The sequence below is a fragment of the Rattus rattus genome, chromosome X (assembly GCF_011064425.1).
Source record: "Rattus rattus isolate New Zealand chromosome X, Rrattus_CSIRO_v1, whole genome shotgun sequence".
Lineage (NCBI taxonomy): Eukaryota > Metazoa > Chordata > Mammalia > Rodentia > Muridae > Rattus > Rattus rattus.
Window position 1 is genome coordinate 107,568,438 of NC_046172.1, and position 13,723 is coordinate 107,582,160.

At 37.0% G+C, this 13,723-nt stretch overlaps 1 pseudogene; it reads left to right on the forward strand.

The window, feature by feature from the left end:
- Positions 1 to 2,552: 2,552 nt before the first annotated feature.
- On the forward strand, positions 2,553 to 2,808 carry LOC116889211 (annotated as a pseudogene).
- The last annotated feature ends 10,915 nt before the right edge of the window (positions 2,809 to 13,723 follow it).

Genomic DNA, 13,723 nt, shown 5'->3' on the forward strand with positions numbered 1-13,723 from the left:
TTAGTGGTAGATAGGGTCTAAATAAATTCTGTGTATTATGAAATTCTTGAAGTGTAGATAAAATATTTTTTAAATTTGATGTATTCACACCATGGAATTCTACGGAATCATAAAAGAGCAGGAATATCAATATATGCTAAATGAACCTTCAAACACCCACCAAGGGGGAAAACAGTCAAAAAGAACTCACATTTAGCATGACTAGTCCCTACATTTCAAAATCACTAGCTAGCCAAGGCTTCCGGTGGTAGGACTGTGTTGCATTTGGTTGAGTGATTGACTGACAGAGTCCTGTTGAGATCTCTAAATGACATAGCTGGTACTAGGACAGAAGGCTACATTCAGAAAACCAACAGCAGGCCCCATCGTTGAGGACAATATCCACTTAGCCCATTGAACATAGAGAGTTCAAGTCTGTGCCTGTATGAAGCCTTGACCTCTTATGTTCTAGGCCCTTTCTCAAGGAAAGGTACTCTGCAGACTAAGTAGGAGAAACATGGACACCAACCCAGACTCAAACCTTAGAACCTATAATCTGTTATAATTACAAAATGGCCTGGGACAATGGTCTTTCAGAACTTGTGGAGAAGCCAACCAATGTCTTGTTTCACTTCAGGCCGTACCAAGCAGGGGAGCCCACACCATACACTGCCTAGATGGCCAGGAACCGAAGACTGATAGCCCAGAGACCTAGACACAACTGAATTAAAAAAAAAGATTCTTACTGATAATCTGCTATACTCATAGATTGGTGCCTTGTTCAGTAATCATCAGAGAGGCTTTCCCCAACAGCAGATGGGAGCAGATGCAGAGACCCACAGCCAGACATTATGCAAAGAGTGGGAGAGAGAGAGAGAGAGAGAGAGAGAGAGAGAGAGAGAGAGAGAGAGAGAGAGAGAGAGGGGAGACAGAGAGAGAGAGAGAGAGAGAGAGAGAGAGAGAGAGAGAGAGAGTCGAAATTGGTATCACATCTTTCCCCTCAAAAACACCCAGCAGAAGAAAGGGAGGAAAAACTAAAGAAGTCAGAAGGGAGAGTATGACTCACCAAATCAACAGAGCAGGGCTCCTATGGGCTCACAGATACCGAAGCAGCAAGCATGGGCCCTTCATGGCTCTGCACCAAGTCCTCTGCATACAAGCTATAGCTACTAGCTTGGTGCTTTTGCAGAACTGATAACACTGAGAGTGGGTGTATCTCTAATTCTTTTGTCTGCTCTTGGAACACTTTACCTCCTAATCCATTGCCATATCCAGCTTCAATATGAGAGTTTTTGCCATGTCTTATTATATCTTTTTTTTTATTACATTTATTTGCTCTCTCTGAGAAGTCTGTTTTTTTCTTAAAGGAGAGTTAAGGGAGTATATCTGTGGGACAGGGAGAGATAGAGGAAGCTGGGAGATGTAGAGGGAGGGGAAATATAGTCAAATGGAAGAATCTATTTTCAATTTATAAATATTTGAGAATGTAGAAGATGAAAAAGTTGCCAGCTTTTTTTTACAAGGTTTCATAATCCAAACACAAAACATTATATATATGCAAAAAGTAAATTTCTGGGGGCTGGGGATTTTTTCAGGGTAGGAGCGCTTACCTGGGAAGTTTAAGGCCTGGGGTCCCCCAGCTCCAAAAAAAGAACCAAAAAAAAAAAAGTAAATTTCTTCTTCAGACAAATGTCATACTTGTATGGTTATGAGAAATAAACTAAAGCCAGATGATATTCAGCTTTCCTAGTGTGTCTTAAAAGTTATCAAGACGGGGTTAGGATTTAGCTCAGGGTAGAGCGCTTGCTTCAGTAAGCAAAGCCAGCGTCTCTGGGTCCCCAGCTCCAAAAAAAAAAAAAAAAAAAAAAAAAAGAAAGAAAAATGGGAAAAGTTATCAAGACAACATTCAGGCTTCTAGGGTTACTTCTCTATGGTTCCAATCTCTATGGCAACATACCTATAAGTTCTAGCCATTATAGTAGGCCCCAAGTGATCATTTTTACCCACTCTATCTTTCCTAGGGAGAATATTTCGGTGAATGTCAAGCTTGAATCATGTCTCCTTTATGAATTATAGCCCTTCTTGGATTTTTATCACTATTTATGATAGGAAAATAAGTCTGATGATACTAGATACGTTTTGTGGTCTGACTAACAAGTCATGGCAATATTTGACATTTAAATCTATAAAGTAGTATGTTGATGGGTTTTGGTTCAAACATATTCTCCAACCCTGGGTGAAACTATAAATAACTGTTAAAGAATGACAAATTACATTTATTTTATTATGTGTTTATTATGTGCCACAGAATTTCTAAGAACTTTATATATATGTACTCTTACCTAAATTTTACCATACATACAAGAAAAGTGATTAAGGCTGACGAAATATCTACTTGTTCATAATTACCCAGCCAGTAAATAGTGAAGTCAAAATTTCAAGTCTTACAACTTTCATTCTGGCCCTCATGCTCTTGGCCATACTGCCAAGAAACATGTATTGAGATTAAAATGCATGCAAGTCCTGATTTCACCTCAGAGATCTGGAGCAGCTGTGCTGGCAGAGCCATCGCCATGCTTCTGGCTAGAGATCTATTCCACCTTTCCTTGGAAGAGGAAAAGAAAAAATAGAAGAAGAAACAGCTGGTTCAGAGCCCAAGTTCTTATTTCATGGATGTGAAATGTCCAAGTTACTACAAGATTACTACAGTGTTCAGCCATATTCAGACAGTGGTTCTTTGTGTGTGATGCTCCACAGTGTGGTGCCAGTTCACAGGAGGAAAAAGCCAGGCTCACAGAGGGCTGTTCATTTAGAAGAAAGCAACATTAATGCTCTATACAGGCTCCTGAATCTCTTTTCTCACAGAATGCCTTATCAAGCTCACTTACTCCCAAGACGATGTAATTTTGTTTGATTTTTTTTTTTTGAAATATGCAACAAAGACCTACTTTGGTGTCAGGTTTTTTTATTTATTTATTTATTTATTTATTTATTTATTTATTTATTTATTTATTTATTTTAAATTATGGACTAAAAAATGCTTGCAACTCACTCCACAGAGAATATAATAGCATCAACACCTCTGGACCCAGTGTTTCAGGACTGTAATTACAGCTATCTGGAAGACCGGTCCTGGAACATTACAAGTTCAAGATTTGCCTAGATCTTGCATAGAATGAGAGTAAGGCTAGCCTAAATAATTTAGCAAAGTCCTGTCTTAAACATTTTTTAAGGGCTGACTATATAACCCAGTGGTAGGGCATTTTTACACTGGGGAGGCCCCAGTTCCATCCCCAAACCAAAAGAAAAAAACCCCAGGATATCAATATATGTGTATAAACCATTTTATTATAGCATGCATAATAGTTTGAAAAATTCACAGAGGCCATGCGAATGTTCACTACTAAAAAAATTGTTAAATAAATTATAGTGCCCTTGTATTTAACACTGACTATTTGACTACTAGCTGAGATTTAACCTATATGTGTTGAATTGAGGTTTCAAGTGACATATTAAAGGTGAAAAACAAATTAGAGAATTCTATGAAGTGCAGCTCATAAATGACTCATGTAATTTATATGGCTGTAGCACAGACCTCTCCCTTGAATGTCAGACCTCCTACTCAATGTTTCCTCTTCAAGTTTCCAAAGCACTGAGAATTCAATATATCTAAAAACTAGGTATAGTGCTTTCTATCTCAAAACTGAATTGTTTCTTGTGTTCACTTTTTTCTTAAGATTTATATATACTATAATATATATGCTGTATGTCTAGGACTCATCAATGACACTTCCTTCAGCCTAATATCATTTTTCTCTCCAATGCACTTTCTTCACGCCACACATAATGAGTTCTTCACCAAGTTCTATTGATTTTACAACCTAAATCCATCCCCAGTATCTTTCCTCATTATTTTCATTCTACTACACTAGGCCAAACTACCAACAGCTCTCACCCAAGTTGCTAGAATTTGGAACTGAAATCATTCTTGTAACAACTCTTGTCTATCTAAACACACCCTATATCCTCCATATGAAAGCCAAGAAAGCATTCTGGAAAGCTTTTTCCCTGATTACATTTGATCATGCAGAAAGCAGTAAGTATATAGTGTCATAATGTCACCTAAAAATTTTGGAAGTACCTTTTGTTTTTTTTTTTTAAGTAACAAAAAGTTTCCCATCTGAGAATTATGATCTACACATAAAGGAATAAACTTTGACCTAATATTTTGTATCTTGTGCTGCTGAGTCGAGGAAAAATACCAATAAGATGCACTTAAAATTCTTTGGGAAAACACAGCCTTGTGTGAGGGGTATAGGAAAATGATTCTTTCCGGGGATTTCCTCTAGCAACCATGCCCTATTTATTCATCTTCCCAGCTTGGCTACCAGTTCATAGGTATTACAGCAGAAAGTCCTTTTTGTGTTTGAACCATCCTAATAATTAATGTTATAGCTTGAAATTCTCTGAGTACCTGAGGCATGACAACCCTTACAGAAACATGCATTTATCCCGGGTTTCTTTCCTACTTTGGAACTCATCCTGATTCTCCTGTTTAGAATCCCTATGTTCTGGACACAGAGTCCTTTATTAATTCCATAATCCTACCAGTAGGCAGGTCTTATCATTGCCGGGTGATTCCTGAGAGGCTGATTTGAATCCTTATGGTAATACTTGGAACTTCATGCCAATGTTAGCACCGAACTGTGATAACTTCCATTTTCCAAAGAGTGGTATTACTTCTGGACTTGACTATAGTGTTTCCTGGATGTGATGTATTGACCATGGCTCTTGAAAAAATGACGAAGTTCTAGAAAAGGGGGTGGGATGCATATTATCAACATGACTTCTTAATTGATGGGAAACAGGACCTAGATTGAAAGAACAGGTTCATCTTACTTTTGAGAAACTGCAGACGTATAGGTATCTCCAATATAATATTTAAGATAATTCAATATGTACAATATTATTTTGCATTTCTGTCAGATTTTACTTCTCTTCAGTGTTTTCACATGGTCATTTTTATTCATGTCTGCTACATATCACATCTTATACACATCTTAGAATAGGTATTAAGTGAATTAAAAAGCTTTTAAGGCCAAGAACTGTTTGCTTCATGATTTGAATACTCTGCAGCAATTGTCACAGCAATTTTGTATAGTATATTCTGTCAGTTTTATATTTACATACATGTTATATCTTGATAAAGTTAAGGTTTAATGTTAAGCAACATATATAAGGATTTGGGGCCAGTTATGCTTCTCATTCTATTCCCAGTGCTCATTTCATTAAACCATCATTTTTCAAATTGTTTCTTATGAAAAGCTTGCACCTAGATTTATTTGTACAGAAAAAATAGGGTTATGCAAAAATCTTTAATGCACAGACCTTCCAAATACTTCATCCTTAACAGTCATCCATTTTGCATATTAATATTTTTGTGAAGTTTTACTTAAATCAGCATTCCACAACTAATTATTTTCCTTTAAAGCAATCATTAAAATAGATATGAAAGAGGGAGGTGGATTTGTAGAGAAAATAAAAGCGACCAAGAGGATAAGAGACAGACAAAAATGGCTAAAGGATAAATATGGTCAAAGTACATAATGGTATATAAGAAAATATCATAATGAAACCTACTGTCTTATATAATAAAAGTCCATATAATTTTTTATAATTGCTTAGAATAACCAGTGATTTACCTATGTTAATTTATAATGTGATTTATAAAATAATATTCAGTTTTTTAGATGGCCTCACAATGTAGACCAGGATGATTTTGACCTCACAAAAAACCACCTGCTTCTGCCTCCCATGTTCTGGGACTAAAGGTATGTTCTGTCACACCCAGCTCATTTTGCAATTAAAAATGAAGTAGCCATACAGGGAGCAGAGTTCTTCAGTATTCTAATTGGTTAGAAATAATTATGAACTATACTCAGGTGGACACATGTTCAGAGTTTTTTTATGGCAAGTATGTGCTGTTCATATGCTGTCATGGGATGTCATTCATGTAGAATGCAGCTGCCTTGCCCTCTGCATAAGGTTCCATATATCCAGAAAAGCAAGCATAGAAAAAGACTTTGTACCTGGATGGATATTTGGAATGAATTATACAGGAATTTTTTTAAATCATACATAGTTGCTAAAACCTGTTCTTTAGAGTCCAAACACCTAGCATTTTTTGTTGCCTTAGCTACTGTTAGGCTTTTTAAGCTACAAAGTGGGAAAAGTAGGAGCTAAACTATTAATGTTTGTGTGTTAACACAAAAACCAATGCAGAGGGCACAAGCAGGCAAACCACAAAGTAAGACTATCCAAAAGGCATGTCGAAATGTTCAGTCTTTCTATTAAAAATAATGACAAATTCAAGTAAAACCAACATGACTACTTGAGAAAATTTAGCAATCATTATACCAGCCAGAACTGATATGATACAGGAAGTGAGCATTCTCAAACATTGCTTATAGGAACACAAATGATGAAGGAAATAAACAGTAGAGAGAGTTCTTACTAGCCTGCCCTTTGACTCTACAACACTGTATTCAGAAATGTAGTCCATACTGAGTCACAAATGAGAATAAAGTCGGTTGTTAAAAAATTTACATTTCAACATTGCTATAGCAAAACATTTCAATGAAACTTAAAAAAATAAGGGATCGATTAAATAAAATATTTCAGGGTGGTGTCTGTGGCTCAATTTGCCTAGTATATATCCATAGCACACTAAAATTTTTAATAAATTAGCCAATCATAAATCACACAGTTATTTTAAATTATCTTGTCGGATTCACAATGTCACAGAATGGAAGTTTAAATACACATTTTAAATAGATGTCAAGGACTGCAAAGTTGCTTATACATAGCACATACTGGGTATGCATATGTATCAACAGAGAATTTCAAAGCAAACTACGACAGTTTGTAAAGTATGACACTTTAATATAGCCTAACTCTGCTTTCCAGAAACATAAAGACTTCATTAGTTACGAGTACTTGCTGTTCGACCATGGGAACCTGAGTTTGATCACCATCGCCTACATAAAGATCCAGATGTTGTCACATACGCATCTGTAACCCTAGCTGGATGGAACTGAAATGGGTTGATTGGCAGGGTTTGCTTACCAGCAACTCTAGCCAAAACAGCAAGCTCCAGGTTCAGGAAGGACCCTAGTTAAAGGCAATAACACAGAAAACGATACAGTGTGACACCAAGGATAATCCTCTGGCCTTGCCACACAGGGTATGGGAATGCATCAACACACATAGGTTTACGCACACACGCATCACAGACACATAGCACATACTGATGTGATATGTAGAAACAGAATTAAAAGCAAACTGTACAACAGTTTGTAAAGTATGACATTTAAAAATAGCATGAGGGGTTGGGGATTTAGCTCAGTGGTAGAGCGCTTGCCTAGCAAGCGCAAGGCCCTGGGTTCAGTTCCCAGCTCCGAAAAAAAAAATTAAAAATAGCATGAGTATGCTTCTCATAAACATTAAACCTTCATAAATAGTCCTGCCTTAGAAGCCTGTTTTCTAAGGAGAGATAGGAAGGGAGTGGATCCAGAGGGGAGGAGGAGAGGTGGAGGACTAGGGAAAGGGAAAACTGTAATCAGAATATACTGCATTAAAAGCAATTTATTTTCAATAAAAGAAAAATTAATAAATTAATTAAGTCTCAGAAAAAGTAGAAATTAAAAGGGATATCTTAATCCATATGTAAGTAAAATGCCCCAAATTATGTGCTCAAATTTTATTTTTTTCTGTTTATTCTATTTTGGATAATAAACCATCTAGCATGAAAAAAATGGATATCTTAATAAAAAGGATGTTTTGTGCATATTTAACTTAGATTCAGATGTCATCATAAAATCCAAAATTTATCATTTCTTTTCATCACTAACATTTTACTCAATGAAAATATGAGATCTAGAAGTTCTAGAATCCTAAGGTAGATGGTGAGAGAGAGAGAGAGAGAGAGAGAGAGAGAGAGAGACATATATACATACATACATACATACATACATACATACATACATACATACATACACAGATGACTGATAGATGGATAGTCCTGTGTTAACAATCATAGAAACATGTGTTAAAAAGATCCTCTGTCATTCTGGGCCCAAAAATGTTTATGATGACTAGACTCTCTGGCTATATATTACATAGTATGAGCATTAAAGAGAACATTTATTGTATGAAGCCAATGCTATGCATATGCATGTGTCTATATAAAACAGAAAACAAAACAAAAGGGGAAAGAAAAAAGATGAGAAAAAAGAAAACTGAATTAAATAAAAAATATCAAAAGGACTTAAATGGTAATTTTATTTGTACTGTTATACATCTCAAATGTTAAACAATGAATGTGGGTTGTATTTGTAAATCACAGAGTTTATAGAGCAGTATTTAGGTTCATACTAAAACTGAGCTGTAGCACAGCATATCCTTAGACTGCCTGTCCCCCACCATACACACAGCCTCCCCCATTATCAGCATCTTGTACCAGAATAGTTTCACCGCCCTAAAATTCCTCTGTTCTTGGATTATTCATTCCCCCTACACAACACCCACTAGAAACCCCTGATCTTGCTACTATTTCAGTGACTTTCCCTTTTCCAGAATGTCATGTGGTTGGATTCATAAGGCAATATGCTTTTCATATTGGCCTCTTTCACTTAGTAATGTGGCTTGGCATTTTCTGTATGTTTTTATTGCTTGGTAGTTTATTCTTTAACGCTGAAAAATAATTTCGTGGTTTATATGGACATCGCTTATCTAGCTATTCACTTGCTGAAAGACATATTGCTTAGTTTCAACTTTTGAAAACTATAAATAAGGATGATACAAAGAGTCCTCCATTGTATTGGGGAAATCTGTTCTTTCAGTAAGATCACTATGCTGCATACAGCTCTCTAAGCAATACCAGCTCTCTGACTGGATTGCCGTCTTTTCTCATAGACTTTGACAGCTTTGGATGGGAAAGGCTGCCCTCAAAAAATGAAAATGTATTTCTTCCTTTTCTGTCTTCTGGAAGATATTGTTAAGAATTGATAATATCCTCCTTTAAATGTTTAGAAAATTCACCAGTGAACTCATCTAAACCAAGGCAGGTTATTCCTATTGAATTGAGTTTTCATTACATATCAAGCACCCAGATTGAGTCATGCAGGTAACTGCCCCATTTCATCTACATTATCAAATTGGCAGGCTTTGGGTTATCAATAGTATTGTTTGTTTATTTGTTTTTTAAAAGGATTCATTATATGTATATGAGTACACTATTGCTGTCTTCAGACACACCAGAAGAGGGCATCAGATCCCATTACAGATGGTTGTGAGCCACCATGTGATTGCTGGGAATTGAACTCAGGACCTCTATAAGAGCAGTAAGTGCTGGGGTTGGGGATTTAGCTCAGTGGTAGAGCGCTTGCCTAGGAAGCGCAAGGCCCTGGGTTCGGTCCCCAGCTTCGAAAAAAAGAACCAAAAAAAAAGAAAGAAAAGAAAAGAAAAAAAGAAAGAAAGAGCAGTCAGTGCTCTTCTGGGCACATACCCAAAAGATGCCCCAACATATAACAAAGACACGTGCTCCACTATGTTCATAGCAGCCCTATTTATAATAGCCAAAAGCTGGAAAGAACCCAAATGCCCTTCAACAGAGGAATGGATAAAAAATGTGGAACATCTACAATGGAGTACTACTAGCTATCAAAAAACAATGACTTTATGAAATTATAGGCAAATGGATGGAACTGGAAAATATCATCCTGAGTGAGCTAACCCAATCACAGAAAACACACATGATATGCACTCATTGATAAGTGGCTATTAGCCCAAAAATGCTTGAATTACCCTAGATGCCTAGAACAAATGAAACCAAGACAGATGATCAAATGTGAATGCTTCACCCTTTTAAATGGGAATAAGAATACCTTGTCAGGAACAGAGAGGCAAAGATTAAAAAACAGAGACAGAAGGAACACCTATTCAGAGCCTGCCCCACATGTGGCCCATACATATACAGCCACCCAATTAGACAAGATGGATGAAGCAAAGAAGTAGAACCACAGGAGCCGATGTAGATCGCCCCTGAGAGACACAGCCAGAATACAGCAAATACAAAGGCGAATGGCAGCAGCAAACCACTGAACTGAGAATAGGACCCCCGTTGAAGGAATCAGAGAAAGAACTGGAAGAGCTTGAAGGGGCTCGAGACCCCATATGAACAACAATGCCAAGCAACCAGAGCTTCCAGTGACTAAACCACTACCAAAGACTATATATGGACTGACCCTGGGCTCCAACTCAGGTAGCAAATGAATAGCCTAGTAAGAGCACCAGTGGAAGGGAAGGTCCTGTCCAAGACTGAACCCCAGTGAACGGGATTGTTGGGGGAGAGTGGTAATGGGGAGGATGGGGAGGGGAACACCTGTAGAGAAAGGGAGAGGAGGTTAGGGGATGTGTTGGCCCGAAACCGAAGGGGAATAAATCAAAAATGGAAATAAGAAATACCAAGTTAATAAAGATAAAAAAAAATCACCAATTAAAAAAAAAAAGAGGGTTAGATTTAGTTTAGTAGAGCTCTTGCCTAGTGTTTGCAAGGCCCCAGCCCAAAAAAAAGAGAAAGGAAAAAAAGAGCAGTCAGTGCTTTAACCACTTTTTTAGCACCTAATAGTATTGGTTATCTTTTTATGTTTATGCTGTATTAATACTATCTTTTATTTATAATATAATCTATCCTTTCTCCTTTTGTTAATTAATCTGGCTAAAATCATATCAATTGTGGCAATCTTCTGAAAATCGTTTTTTGGGTTCATTTATTTTTGCTATTGATTTTCTACTTTTTTCTTTAAACAAAATTAACTTATTTTATTGATTTTTAAATTTACATTTTAAATGTTATTCTTTTCCTGATTTCCTGTCCATAAACCCCATATCCCATCATCTCCCCCTGCTTCTATAAGGGTGTTTTTCCCCCACCCACCCACTCCTTCCCGCCTCTCCACCCTGACATTCCCCTAAACTGGGAAATCGAACCTTGGCAGGACCAAGGGATTCTCCTACCATTGGTGCCCAACAAGACCAACCTCTGTTACATATGCAGCTGGAGCCATGGGTTTGTCCATGTGTACCTTTTGGGTGGTGGTTTAGTCCCTGGGAGCTCTGGTCGGTTGGTATTGTTTTCCTTATGGAGTTGCAAACCCGTTCAGCTCGTTCAATCCTTTCTCTAACTCCTCCACTGGGGACCCTGCTCATTTCAATGGTTGGGTGCAAGTATCCGCCTGTATTGCATACTTGGCAGAGCCTCTCAGAGACAGCTATATCAGGCCCTGTCAGCATGCACTTAGCATAAAAAAACAATGTTGTTCTTGGTTGGTGGCTGTATGTATGGGCTGATCCCAGGTGGGCAGTCTCTGAACGGCCTTTTCCTTCAGTTTCTGCTCTAAACTTTCTCCATATTTCTCCTGTGAATGTTTTTGTTCCCTTCTAAGAAGGACCAAAGCATCTACACTTTCTGGTTGTCCTTCTTCTTTGAGCTTCATGTGGTCTGTGATTGTATTGGGTAATCCAAGCTTTTGGGCTAATATCCACTTTATCAGTGAGTGCATACATGGTGGTGTGTGTGTGTGTGTGTGTGTGTGTGTGTGTGTGTGTGTGTGTGTGTGTGTGTGTTTTGGTTACTAACTCAGGATGATACTTTCAGTTCCATCCATTTGCCTATGAATTTCATGAAGTCATTGTTTTGATAGCTGAGTAGTAATCATTGTGTAAATGTACATTATTTTTGTATCCATTCCTCTGTTGAGGGACATCTGGGTTCTTTCCAACTCTGGCTATTATAAATAAGGCTGCTATGAACATAGTGGAGCATGTGTCCTTTTTATATGTTAGAACATCTTTCGGGTATATGCCCATCAGTGGTATAGCTGGGTCCTCAGGTAGTACTATGTCCAATTTTCTGAAGAACTTCCAACTTGATTTTTAGAGTGGTTGTACCAGCTTGCAATCCCATCAACAATGGAGGAGTGTTCCTCTTTCTCCATATCCTCACCAGCATCTACTGTTGCTGGAGTTTTTGATCTTAGCCATTCGGACTGGTGTGAGGTGGAATCTAGGGTTGTTTTGGTTTGATTTCCTGATGACTAAAGATGTTGAAATATTTTTTTAGGTGCTTCTCAACCATTTTATAATTTCAATGATTTCTACTCAAATTGTTAATGAATCTTCTCTTCTCCTTACATTGCAATCAATCATGGTATTTTGTTTCTGATTTCATACAATGTTTAGTCTTAGACCTTTCTTTTTTCTAGAAATATTACTTGATGCTATAATTGTCTCTATACATACTGCTTTCACTGTGAACCATAAATAATTTTATTTTTATAAAATTAATATTTGGATTTTAATGTTATATACTGACTTGATAATTCTTAGGGGGAATCATATCTATTCAAGTGTTTTGTTGAACATTTTTAATATGTGAGTAGGTGTCTTTAGTTGCAAGTTCAGTGTCTTGTGGTTCTTTGCTTTGGTTTTGTCTTACCATTGGAGATTTGGAGGATATTGTTACTTGTCTTTCTATGGAAGGTTTCTTTCATATACCTCCATAGTGGCCAGAAAGGAAATACTGTATGACTTCTGTAATTTTACATTTGGTTCATCATTTAGAGTATGGGCTGTCTTGAAGTACTATATGTATTTGTGTGTATATTATGCTGCTGTTAGATGATGTGGTCTGTACATAACAATTTTATGATTCACTGATAGTGATGTTAATTACAAATATAACCTTACTAATTTTTGCTAGAGGATCTGTCTCTTTCTGATAGAAGAGTGTTGAATTCAACAGTGTATTCTGAAGGTCTATTGTTAAGCATTCACATTAAGCATTGTCATGTCTAGAAATTATTGTCATATCATTATGTGAATATTTTCATATTTGTCTCCATCCTTTTCCTTTAAAAAAAGATTTATTTTTATTTTATGTGTATGAGTATTTGCTTTCGTGTATGTCTGTACACCACATGCCAGAAGAGGGAATTAGATCCCCAGGAGTTAGAATTGCTACAAATATTTGTGAGTCACCATGTGAAAGCTGAGAATTGAACTTAGGTCCTCTGGAGAGCAGTGATCTTAACCACTGAGCCATTGCTCCAGCCCCCGTCCACTTACTTTTAACTATCCTTTAAAATTTTTAAAAATGTTTTTCATACATTTACTTATAACCTGTAAATGCTCATGAGTTACAGTGGTTACATAAAAAGAATGTATGGTAAATTCCTAATATTGGATCCTCTCTTACTATCTTTCCCTTTTAACCAGTTTATTTATATCATTGGCATGTGGTGTGATATTGCTCTAGTTGGATTAATCACCATTTATCATAACTTTTATTCTTTTATTTATTGTTCTTTTAAATTGTTCATAATTCTATCTTCCACAGTTTTCTACTTCTTGTGGATTCAATTGAGTATTTTATAATTCCATTTCCTTTCATTTTAACATACACATTATAATTTTATTATTTGATTTATGTATAAGCAAGTCATTGTTCCCCATCCCCCTCCCACGGTTCTTCATCCCATTCTCCCTTCTTCCTGTCTTTGAGAAGATGCTCCTCCCCCAGTAGGCCTCCCCCTGCCCTGGGGCCTCCCCTGTCTCCCACTGATATCAGACAAGGCAGCATAGCCAGAAGAACATATCCCACATACAGGGGGATATCCGCCCCTTC